This window comes from Bicyclus anynana, chromosome 16, assembly GCF_947172395.1.
Source record: "Bicyclus anynana chromosome 16, ilBicAnyn1.1, whole genome shotgun sequence".
NCBI classification, from domain to species: domain Eukaryota; kingdom Metazoa; phylum Arthropoda; class Insecta; order Lepidoptera; family Nymphalidae; genus Bicyclus; species Bicyclus anynana.
Genome location: NC_069098.1, coordinates 6893170 through 6906421, shown reverse-complemented (window position 1 = coordinate 6906421; position 13252 = coordinate 6893170).

Here is a 13252-nt window from a genome sequence, read left to right as displayed (position 1 = left end):
AGAATGTTTGTATAAGATTCATATTTGGACTTCGCAAATATGACCATGTTTCCGAATTTCGCGAAAAACTCAAGTGGCCCTCGATCCGCCTTCGCAGGAATACTCACATTCTGTCTTTTTTGTATAATGTCCTGTTTAATCCTACGACTCCGATTTATTTAAAAGAGCGTTTTAGCTTTCTAAGTGATACTCACTGTCGCTCCCTTCGCTCTGAAGACAACCTAATCTTAAAAATTCCTTCCCATAATACTTCCTTCTATTCTAAATCCTTTTCTGTTAAAGCTGCTCGGCTCTGGAATTCATTGCCCTTAGACATTCGGCGTGCCCAATCTCTAACCTCTTTCAAACGGCTGGTAAACATGCACTTTTTTCCTCCCTGATCTTTTAATTTAACTTATTAATCCAAATTACGCTTGTATGTGTATTATGTTTATTTATTATTATTTTTGAATTATTTTGTTTATTTATTTTTCTTTTGTCTTCCCTTAGATGCCGTCTTGTTTTTATGTTTTGCAGGTTTTCATGTATGTATGTATGTATGTATGTGTGTATGTATGTATGTATGTATGTATGTATGTATGTATATATGTATTTCTTTGTATATATGTATGATGTAGTTAAGTATAGTCTATGTATTATTATTATGTATTATTGCTTAATATTTATGTATTTAAATTACTTAACTTTTCTTATTTTTTGTGTGCGTATACCCGAATCGGTGCTTACGTTTTTTTTTTCTCTTCCACAGTGGTTGTCTGGAAGAGATCGCTCTTTAGCGATAAGACCGCCATTTGTACATTAGTTTCTAAGTGTTATTATAAGTTATTGTTTATTTTTGTTTTTAATGTACAATAAAGTATATTTCTTCTTCTTCTTCTTCTTCTTCTTACCTACACCCTACCCCAATCCTACCCCTATCCCACCCGTACCCCTATCTCACGCCTATCCTACCCCTACCTTACCACTTCCCTATCCTACCCGTACCTCTACCCTACCACTACCCTACCTCTACCCCTTCCCTACCACTACCCTAAACCCGGCCCTAAACCTACCCTACCCCTACACTACCCCTACGCTTCCCTAACCGTACCCTACCCTACCCTGTAACTTCTCTATCTTACTCCTACCCTTAGCAAAATCGGTCCAGTCCTTCGAAAGTGGTGGTATGACCAAGAGAAATAGAGACTTCTATGCTAATAATATAAAGAGGTAAAGTTCGTGTGGTTGTAGGAGGTAATCTCTGGATCTACTGGACCGATTTGGAAAATTGTTTTACCAATAGATAAATAAATAAATAAAATAAAAAGCCTTTTATTTCGCACATAAGTAAGCACATATACATATTAGTGTTAATAAAATTTATAAAAAAATAAATTACAATTTTTAAATTTTTGTAAAAAAAAATTTGTGCGAACCCCTCTATTTGTGGGTGAAGGCCTCCTCCAGAGATGACCAGTCCTCTCTATCTGTGGCTTTTTTCCTCCACTGTTTTCCAGCCGTCCTTTCAATGTCGTCTGCCCATCTAATTCTAGGTCTTCCTCTTTTTCTAGCACCTACAGGCCCTGTCCATGCCGTTAGCCGAGAAGTCCATCTATCGTCATTTATTCTTGCTACATGGCCCGCCCATCTCCATTTTAATCTCATAGAATAGTTTAGTGCGTCTATTACTCCTGTTTTTTCTCTTATAGTAGAGTTGCGAATTTTTTGAATTTTTCGGATTTTCATCATACTTCTTTCCATGCTCCGTTGGCATGAATTTATTTTGTTCTTGACATTTCGCGTGAATTTCCATGTTTGACAGGCGTATGTGAGAGACGGTAAGAGACAGGTGTTCATGACATTTCTCTTAATTTTTGTTGGCATTTGACTTTTGAAAATTTCTTTAAGGCTCCAATATTTCTTCCATGTCCCTTTTATCCTTCTTTCAATTTCTTGCTCGTTACTTTTATTATCAAAAGAGAGTTGCTTGCCCAGATAAATGTACGAATCGACAAACTCTATCGAAGTATTTTCAACTTTAATTTCATTTTTTAATGCATTTGTCATCAATTTTGTTTTTTTGAAGTTGATTTCTAGGCCAGACTGTCGGCTCGATTGTTGCAGCGTGTATATCATATGCTCTAGCTCTAGGCTGTTTTCAGAGAGCAAGACTAGATCGTCAGCGAATCTCAAATGGTTTATATAATTTCCGTTTATATTTAAGCCCATCGTATTCCAGTTTAACTTGTTTATAACGGTCTCTAGTACTGCAATGAAAATCGTTGGTGACAGCGGGTCCCCTTGTCTGGTTCCTCTTTTAATTGGAATAGGGGTTCCTGTTGACTCTAGCCTTACTCTACTGGTGTTGTTTTTATAAATGTTTTTTATCACTCTAATGTATTTGGCCTCTACATTTTGCGAGTACAGAGCTTCCCATATTGATGAATGGAGTATAGAGTCAAACGCTTTTTGGTAATCTATAAACGCTATGTAGAGTGGTCGTTGGAACTCTTGGTACTTCTCAATAAGTAGCTCTACCGAGTGAATGTGATCTACTGTAGAGTATCCTTTTCGAAAGCCTGCTTGTTCTATTGGCTGATGTGAATCAAGTGTAGAGATTATTCTATTTTTTATAACTGAAGAGAAAAGTTTATATATCGACGGCAGAAGGCTTATGGGTCTGTAGTTGCTTATGTCGTTGGGATTGCCCTTTTTATATAACAATATAATATCTGACTCTGACCACTGCTGAGGCGTTATAGAGGTGTCTAGTATTTTATTGAAGAGAATCATCAGAGGTGTGGCAAGAATGGTATAAGCCGCTTTTATAGCTTCGTTAGTTATTTTGTCCGGCCCTGGACTTTTCTCTACTTTAAGGTGCTTAATTTCTCTTATTATTTCTATTTCTTCTACTGGATTTATTTCCGTGGTGTTAATATGTTTTTCCTGAGACATATGAAAATGTAGAGTACTTGCGTTTTCTATCTCTGGGGCATCATATAAGGTTTTGTAAAACGTAGTGGCTATATGGAGTATATTTTTTCTATTTTGTGTGACTCTATCTGATTCGCTGAGACCCTCAATCCACGTCTTATGTGGTTTTAATGCTTTGTATGCTCTTTTTAAGCTTCCTGATGCATTGAGGTGTCTTTCTATGGTTTGGTGTCGGTGGTTATTGTAGTCATGTCTTATACACTTGCTTATAAGTTTGTAGAGAGCACTTAGTTCGTTTTTCATTGATCTTGATTTAGGTTTGGTCTTTTGTAGGTCTATTCTACGCGTTATTAGCCTTCTTGTGCGTTCAGATATAACACTACAATGTATCTTTTTATTGCTAGGTGAAAAAGCCGTTTTTAGACTATTCTCAATAGCGTTTATTATTTTATTGTAATAGGTCTGGACTGTGTCGTCTTCATGATGGTTAAGAACCTCTTGATATGAGCTCAGTGTTTCTAAGTATCTGGACGTTTCTGCAGTACTTTTCAAAGTGCTTTTCGGGCAACTTGAGTATTTGTTTCTTCTTTTTTTAATAGATTTTAAGTTAAAAGTTGCTCTGACGCACCTGTGATCTGAAGGATACTGAATATTTAGTACTTCTATGTTTTGCACTGATTTCTGTATGTTAGTAAGTATGTAGTCTAGTTCATTTTTGGTATTTCCATCGGGCGATCTCCATGTCCACCTTTGTTTGTTTTTCTTTTTAAAGAAAGTGTTCATTATACTGAGGTTATTTTCATGTGCAAACTGAATCAGTCGTTCGCCACTGCAGTTTCTTTTGCCGTATCCATATTTGCTTATAACTTGACTGTCTTCGCGTGTCGGTTGCCCTATTTGTGCGTTAAAGTCGCCCATAACTATCATGTTTTCATCAGATAATTTCACAGCTCTTTCGAGAGTGTCATAGAAAGCTTCTCTTGCTTCGTCAGTGGCTCCGTCTGTCGGCGCGTATACTTGTATAAGGCTTATTTTAAATCCGTTTATATTTAATTTCAAGAGCGCCACTCGTTCTGATAAGCCAATGAAACTCTCTATAAAGTGTTTAAGATACCTATTTACGAGAAATCCTACACCGTATAGTCCTGGGGTTTGTCCTATATAGTATAGAATTATGTTTTCATATTCTTGTATAGTATTGCCCAGACGTCTCACTTCCGACAAGCCGATAATGTCGAACTTTGTATTTTCTAGTGCGACTAATAGCTCTAGGAGGTGTGCATGAGTCGATAGAGTTCTTACATTGTATGTAGCTATATAAAATAAGTTTCGGTTTTTTGTTACTAAATTATTTATCTCTGGAGGGTTTCGGTCTGGTTCTCCCGCGGTGACCAGCCGTCTTGGGAGACTGGAGTAGAGAGGGGTTCGCGCTAATTGTTATTGTGTTGTTTCCTTATTGTTTTGTTGGGGTATTGGCTGGGAGGAGGATCCTTGAAAATTAAGCGTTGGTTTTTTGAACAGGTAATTTGTCATGTTCATGTTTTTTGTAGTTTTTGTTTTTGTTGCCTGTTTCTTGTTTCCGCTAATGCTAGAGCCTCTCAGTGATTCTGGTGATTCTGATGAGTTCCTTTTCTTTTCGTTTTTCCCTTGTTCACTGTGTTCATTTGAGACATTTTCCTTTACTCTATTTTTGGTTCCTAAAACGATAAGTTTATCGTATTTTATGATTGCCCTGTTTCCAATAGAAAGCTATGTTATTTGCGAGTGTCATAGGCTATATTTGATCCTCATATTCACACGGGAACGGGAACTACGTAAATGAAAGCGCCGGGCGTCATATAGCGGAATTTCTTCGTCTTTTAGAAATTTTGTATTATCTCCGAAACTATTTAAGTAATTAACATACTGTAAAGGGCAAATCTTATCTCCATAATATCCTTGTGATTATTAAATAATTTATTTTAATAAGGATTAAAGTTTAGTTGTATAAATAATGACGTAAACCTAAGTATATAAAATTAATATTTTTTAAAACACAAAAGGTACTATATCTGCTAATATATAGAAGATAGGTATATGGTGTCGCGGACTTTTTTGTAGAACTTTTAAAGATACATAAAGTCTCTATACATTAATTTCAATTTTACACAATGGTTAAGGCAGCGCATGCGAATAAGCCTGTTTAAGAGGATTTTCAGTCCGACTTGTATGACAAAAACTGTGATAACTCGGCTAATATATATGATACAAATATAAAATATAGCCTATAGCACTCCCCGATAATGTAGCATTCTACTGGTGAAAGAATTTTTAAAATCGGACCAGTAGTTCCGAAGATTACCCCATTTAAAAAATGTGACAAACTTACAAACTTACAAACTTTACCTCTTTATAATATTAGTATAGAAGTATAGATATAGATTATAGATAGAAATTGCCAAAATAATTTTGTTACGCTTTCACGCCTAAATCACTAAACCAATTTTGAGAAATTCTTTTAACAATGGAAATATACATTATCAGTGAGTAACATATGCTATATTTTATTCTCGTATTCTCATTCTCGCCGAAATTTATAATCATAGACGAAAAAATAGACAATTGCACAAGATAGGTCATTAAACCGATATAATGCCGAAATCTACGAATAGTTCATTTTATCAATCGGAAACAATTATGAATTTTTCGTTTTCAACCGATCTCGAACCAAAGCGGTTATAAATTCGATGTTATTTTTTTGCCCATGTTCCTCTGCATCTCTATTCTGAACCGATTCTTATCTGCAACGGTTTCAGCGTTATTTTTTCATTCAAAAAGTTTTTTTGTTATTGTGATGCGTTTTTCATGCAATTTTATTAATTTTAGTGAAATAAACTCGGTATTATAGTACTATTTTACATTGTTGAAATGATATTAACGGACGCCCGGAGTTGTCAGTTGTCGGTCGTCATTATCAGATAAATTAAGTTGATCGTCATTATCAGTATAATTGAGTCGATCATCAGTATCAGCTTAATTGAGTCGATCATCATTTTCAGCTTAATTGAGTCGATCATCATTATCAGCTTAATTGAGTCGATCATCATTATCAGCTTAATTGAGTCGATCATCATTATCGGCTTAATTGAGTTGATCATCATCATCAGCTTAATTGAGTCGATCATAATTATCAGCTTAATTGAGTCGATCATCATTATCAGCTTAATTGAGTCGATCATCATTATCACCTTAATTGAGTCGATCATCATTATCAGCTTAATTGAGTCGATCATCATTATCAGCTTAATTGAGTCGATCAACATTATCAGCTTAATTGAGTTGATCATCATTATCAGCTTCATTGAGTCGATCAACATTATCACCTTAATTGAGTCGATCATCATTATCAGCTTAATTGAGTCGATCATCATTATCAGCTTAATTGAGTTGATCACCATTATCAGCTTAATTGAGTCGATCATCATTATTAGCTTAATTGAGTCGATCAACATTATCAGCTTAACTAAGTCGATCATCATTATCAGCTCAATTGAGTCGATCATCATTATCAGCTTAATTGAGTCGATCAACATTATCAGCTTAATTGAGTCGATCATCATTATCAGCTTAATTGAGTCGATCATCATTATCAGCTTAATTGAGTTGATCATCATTATCAGCTTCATTGAGTCGATCAACATTATCACCTTAATTGAGTCGATCATCATTATCAGCTTAATTGAGTCGATCATCATTATCAGCTTAATTGAGTCGATCATCATTATCAGCTTAATTGAGTCGATCAACATTATCAGCTTAACTAAGTCGATCATCATTATCAGCTTAATGGAGTCGATCATCATTATCAGCCTAATTGAGTCGATCATCATTATCAGCTTAATTGAGTCGATCAACATTACCAGCTTAACTAAGTCGATCATCATTATCAGCTTAATTGAGTCGATCATCATTATCAGCTTAATTGAGTCGATCATCATTATCAGCTTAATTGAGTCGATCATCATTATCAGCTTAATTGAGTCGATCATCATTATCAGCTTAATTGAGTCGATCATCATTATCAGCTTAATTTAGTTGATCATCATTATCAGCTTAGTTGAGTCTATCATCATTATCAGCTTGATTGAGTTGATCATCATTACCAGCTTAATTGAGTCGATCAACATTATCACCTTAATTGAGTCTATCATCATTATCAGCTTAATTGAATTGATCATCATTATCAGCTTAATTGAGTCGATCATCACTATCACCTTAATTGAGTCGATCATCATTATCAGCTTAATTGAGTCGATCATCATTATCAGCTTAATTGAGTCGATCATCATTATCATTATCAGCTTAATTGAGTCGATCAACATTATCAGCTTAATTGAGTCGATCATCATTATCAGCTTAATTGAGTCGATCATCATTATCAGCTTAATTGAGTTCTCGTATTCTCATTCTCGCTGAAATTTATAATCATAGACGAAAAAATAGACAATTGCACAAGATAGGTCATTAAACCGATATAATGCCGAAATCTACGAATAGTTCATTTTATCAATCGGAAACAATTATGAATTTTTCGTTTTCAACCGATCTCGAACCAAAGCGGTTATAAATTCGATGTTATTTTATTGCCCATGTTCCTCTGCATCTCTATTCTGAACCGATTCTTATCTGCAACGGTTTCAGCGTTATTTTTTCATTCAAAAAGTTTTTTTGTTATTGTGATGCGTTTTTCATGCAATTTTATTAATTTTAGTGAAATAAACTCGGTATTATAGTACTATTTTACATTGTTGAAATGATATTAACGGACGCCCGGAGTTGTCAGTTGTCGGTCGTCATTATCAGATAAATTAAGTTGATCATCATTACCAGCTTAATTGAGTCGATCAACATTATCAGCTTAACTAAGTCGATCATCATCATCAGCTTAATTGAGTCGATCATCATTATCAGCTTAATTGAATTGATCATCATTATCAGCTTAATTGAGTCGATCATCAGTATCAGCTTAATTGAGTCTATCATCATTTTCAGCTTAATTGAGTCGATCATCATTATCAGCTTAATTGAGTCGATCATCATTATCAGCTTAATTGAGTCGATCATCACTATCAGCTTAATTGAGTCGATCATCATTATCAGCTTAATTGAGTCGATCATCATTATCAGCTTAATTGAGTTGACCATCATTATCAGCTTCATTGAGTCGATCAACATTATCACCTTAATTGAGTCGATCATCATTATCAGCTTAATTGAGTCGATCATCATTATCAGCTTAATTGAGTTGATCACCATTATCAGCTTAATTGAGTTGATCATCATTATCAGCTTAATTGAGTCGATCATCAATTATCAGCTTAATTGAGTCGATCATCATTATCAGCTTAATTGAGTCGATCATCATTGTCAGCTTAATTGAGTCGATCATCATTATCAGCTTAATTGAGTCGATCATCATTATCAGCTTAATTGAGTCGATCAACATTATCAGCTTAATTGAGTCGATCATCATTATCAGCTTAATTGAGTCGATCATCATTTTCAGCTTTATTGAGTCGATCATCATTATCAGCTTAATTGAGTCGATCATCATTATCAGCTTAATTGAGTCGATCATCATTATCGGCTTAATTGAGTTGATCATCATCATCAGCTTAATTGATTTGATTATCATTATCAGCTTTTTTGAGTTGATCATAATTATCAGCTTAATTGAGTTGATCATCATTATCAGCTTAATTGAGTCGATCATCATTATCAGCTTAATTGAGTCGATCATCGTTATCAGCTTAATTGAGTTTATAGGGAACGGTAACCACGCCGGTAAATCCGCGTGGCGTCAGCTTGTTTATAGATAAAATGAAAAATTTTCAAAGTAATTTAAAAAGCAGTTTAAAAATAAAAAAATGTAAAATTTAAAATTAAATTACCGTAAAATTAAAAATCCGTTTAATGTGAGTCCGATGCGGATCAGTGATCGCCTACCTTTAGGGTCTCGACTACCTTAAGTCTGACTATAAACTATTTATTAGGAAAAAGCGAAAAATAGTTATTGTTAAATTGGCTCATCAAAGCACAGTTGAAGAAAAATATCTCTAAACGATATTATAGTGCAAAAAGCAGGGACACAACTTTTTTACGAAAAAAAGTGGTTACTCACGAACAAGTTAGAAAGAGACCTCAAACACAACTCAACCTGTCTATTATATTCACATTTGTAAAGCATTAGAGCGGGTCCCAAACCCCCAACAATATAAAAATGTAATTACAAGCGAGAACTTCAGAGCACTTAAATATAGATTTACCCTTTGAAGAGCGATTTGATAGGGCGGAGGTGTAAGATCCATCATATCTCGATTGTGCCTCCTCTCAATTATTCCCTCTTCGTCGATAGCTTTATTCATTTTTCACGTTGTTTGACGGCTGTATTTAGATTTGGTTCCACTTGTAAAACATGAGAGATACGAGTATTTTACTAGATGACCCCGCGCGGTTTCACCCGCGTGGTTAATCAATATCAAAATAACTGAAATACGTCTTTGAAGTCGGTTTCCTTTTTATCCTACAAGGATATACGTCATCAACCCATATTCGGCTCACTGCTGAGCTCGAGTCTCCTCTCAGAATGAGAGGGGTTAGGCCAATAGTCCACCACGCTGGCCCAATGCGGATTGGCAGACTTCACACACGCAGAGAATTGAGATAATTCTCTCGTATGCAGGTTTCCTCACGATGTTTTCCTTCACCGATTGAGACACGTGATATTTAATTTCTTAAAATGCACACAACTGAAAAGTTGAAGGTGCATGCCCCGGACCGGATTCGAACCCACACCCTCCGGAATCGGAAGCAGAGGTCATATCCACTGGGCTATCACAGCTACTTATCCTACAAGGATATAAGTGTTTTTAATTATTATAAAATTAATAGCGCACCAGAAATATTTTTTATTATTATTATTATTTTGGTTAATTATCTAGAAACATTTTCACTTTTTGATTTTCAATCTTTAGTCATTGAAGATTTTGATAGGTGCTTATTGATTAGTGATTGGAAAAGATATTTGATACGATTTTTTTTAATCAGAATCTACATAAATGTCATCATCATCATCATCAACCCATATTCGGCTCACTGCTGAGCTCGTGTCTCCTCTCAGAATGAGAGGGGTAAGGCCAATAGTCCACCATGCTGGCCCAAGGCGGATTAGCAGACTTCACACACGCAGAGAATTAAGATAATTCTCTTGTATGCAGGTTTCCTCACGATGTTTTCCTTCACCGATTGAGACACGTGATATTTAACCCACACCCTCCGGAATCGGAGATAGAGGTCATATCGACTGGGCTATCACGGCTCAACGGACATAAATGTACGTACAATATAAGTGGTATGCCCTATACTGACCCAGTCTATTTTCGCGTGAACAATATGAAAATCACAAAAAATAAATCTACTCGTTCATTGCCATCATAAATAAAAGCTTTCTGTTATTCACTAACAAGAGCTTTTGTTGTCACAATGTCTGACAAGCGACAATACATTGTTAACATTATTGACAGGTAATGACAAAGGTTTACTACACGATGAACAAATGGTAATATAGCAGGGCAATATAGCCCAGGATATAAAGAGCATTTTTACAATAATTCATCATCATCATCATCATCATATCAGCCGATGGACGTCCACTGCAGGACATAGGCCTTTTGTAAGGACTTCCAAACATCACGATACTGAGCCACCTGCATCCAGCGAATCCCTGCGACTCGCTTGATGTCGTCAGTCCACCTGGTAGGGGGTCGGCCAACACTGCGCTTACTAGTGCGGGTTACAATAATTGATTACTTTCAAATAATTTTGCGTGAGTAGCTTCATCTCGATGAGACTCTCCTTACTACATATGGCTCTCGCCTTTGGCTTGAGCTGCAATATCACCTCGACTGTAATTTTCGACTTACCGCACTTATATCATAATGTACTATTAATAATCGTTATTGATACAAGGTGGGAGGAGGGGAGTTTACCAAAAGTTGTAACTAATACTGCAGATGTTTTTTTACTGTTACTGAATTAATATTTATACGATTTAACAGCCACAATGTCGTACAAATTGCGTGGTACATTATCTCGTTCAGACGCTCAGAAATTTTTATTACCTGGTAACCCAGTCAGCTACCAGAATCAAGAATTTTCGTAAAAAAAAAAAAAAAAAAGTTGAGCGTCTTATCAAGATGAAGCTATAGTCACGGAAAATTAACAAGATTGTAAAAATGCTCCTGGACTAGTATTGGTTTTTGGTATAAGTAACGAAGTAAGAGCCGTGATAGCCCAGTGGATATGCCTCCGATTCCGGAGGGTGTGGGTTCGAATCCGGTCCGGGGCATGCACCTCCAACTTTTCAGTTGTGTGCATTTTAAGAAATTAAATATCACGTGTCTCAAACGGTGAAGGAAAACATCGTGAGGAAACCTTTACACCAGAGAATTTCTTAATTCTCTGCGTGTGTGAAGTCTGTCAATACGCACTGGGCCAGCGTGGTGGACTATTGGCCTAACCCCTCTGATTCTGAGAGGAGACTCGAGCTCAGCAGTGAGCCGTATATGGGTTGATATCGATAAGTAACGAAAACTATTGCCCTTTTAAAATTTTCCTAGCATGACCGTAAACGCCTCAGTCTGGGTAATTTTATTTACTTATTTCAGTTATTTTTTTTAACAAAAAAATACTTAATTGATTTACGTGAAAATAAAATGGGACCAATCTGAAAGTATATTCTTTCAAACAAAACAAGAGTTTTCAAAATTGGTTATTAAATGACAAAGGTATGAGGTAACACACAGGGAAAATACATATGCATCAAATTGAGAACCTTCTCCTTTTCTTTAAAGATGGTTAAACAGCATTTACACCAAACCTTTTCAACTGCTTTAATTTCCGGTTGCTAAATTGAATATCATAGGTATGCTATGCACGTACCTTATATTAAAAAAGGTGATCGACCATTTTTCATACATTAATAGGCCAATGTTTAATGAATGAACCGTAACAATGTCCAAATTAGGTACTATCATTTAATAAATAATAATATCGTTATATATTTTAGACTGGTTTAATTTCAGTTTTATTCAAAGTTGTAATAATCAAGAAATGGGCAATCATCAACATTATAAAATGCACGATTTCAAAAACACACACATTTCCAAAAAATATTAGCAATTATCGATTCTAATTATTTTTGGTGATTTTGGTTTATTATTAAATGAAGAATTTTCCGTAATTTATTTTTTTCTGTAACGTGCTGCGCCCAAAATGGTCTCCTTCCTAAGCCTCAAAATACAATTTGAAATAAACCTTAATTGAAATTGTTCGTCAATTTGATATCACGTTTCAATGGAGGGGGGAGGGGGGGGGAATGGGAAGGGTCCAAAGTAATGATTATTTTATTAATAAATTTTAATTATTTTTGGTGATTTTGATTTATTATTAAATGAAGAATTTTCCGTCATTTATTTTTTTCTGTAAAGTGCTGCGCCCAAAATGGTCGGTCTCCTTTCTAAGCCTCAAAATACAATTTGAAATGGACCTTAATTGAAATTGTTCGTCAATTTGATATCACGTTTCAATGGGACGCAGGGAAGGGTCCAAAGTAATGATTAGTATGTGTGTGGTGGTCACTGTTTCGTGGCTAAATTAGTAACGGTTGGCCGCTCGGGAATAGTTTTCAGTCTGCAGAATTCTCGCTTGGAAAAGCTTACCTATACAGAAATTTGCTTCAAGTACGGCTACCGTAATAGTTTCGAAGTGGTGGAGTTTACTTGAATTAGTTGAACATTTTCCTTAAACAATTTCGGTCTGTTTATAGTTTTTACTTTGGAATTGAAATGTTCTTGCTTAATAATGGGGATGATGACTAGGTTTGAATATATTGATTATTATGATACATTCGGGTAAATATAATAATTTATATATAACAAGCAAAGATGGACTGGATATTTGCAAAATAAATAAGATTATAAAATTTCAAAATCTACTAAAAATATTTTATCGTAATTAGATGAAAATTTTTAGTTTTAGCTTCCTTACATTAAATGTGACATTTTTTATTAAATGAACAAATAACATAAACGCACAAATAACAAAGATATTAGTAATTTTGTTTAAACGCCCATACAAATCTAACGATCATTAATTGCCTACGACGTCATAAGTTCGTACCATTTTGTATGGGGCGTTTTTCAGGGATCCGCGGCAGCGGCAAATCTGACCCTTTAAATCGCAGTAGATCCGAAAGTAATGATCGCACCCTGTTACTTTTACAAAATTGCTCTGCTATTAT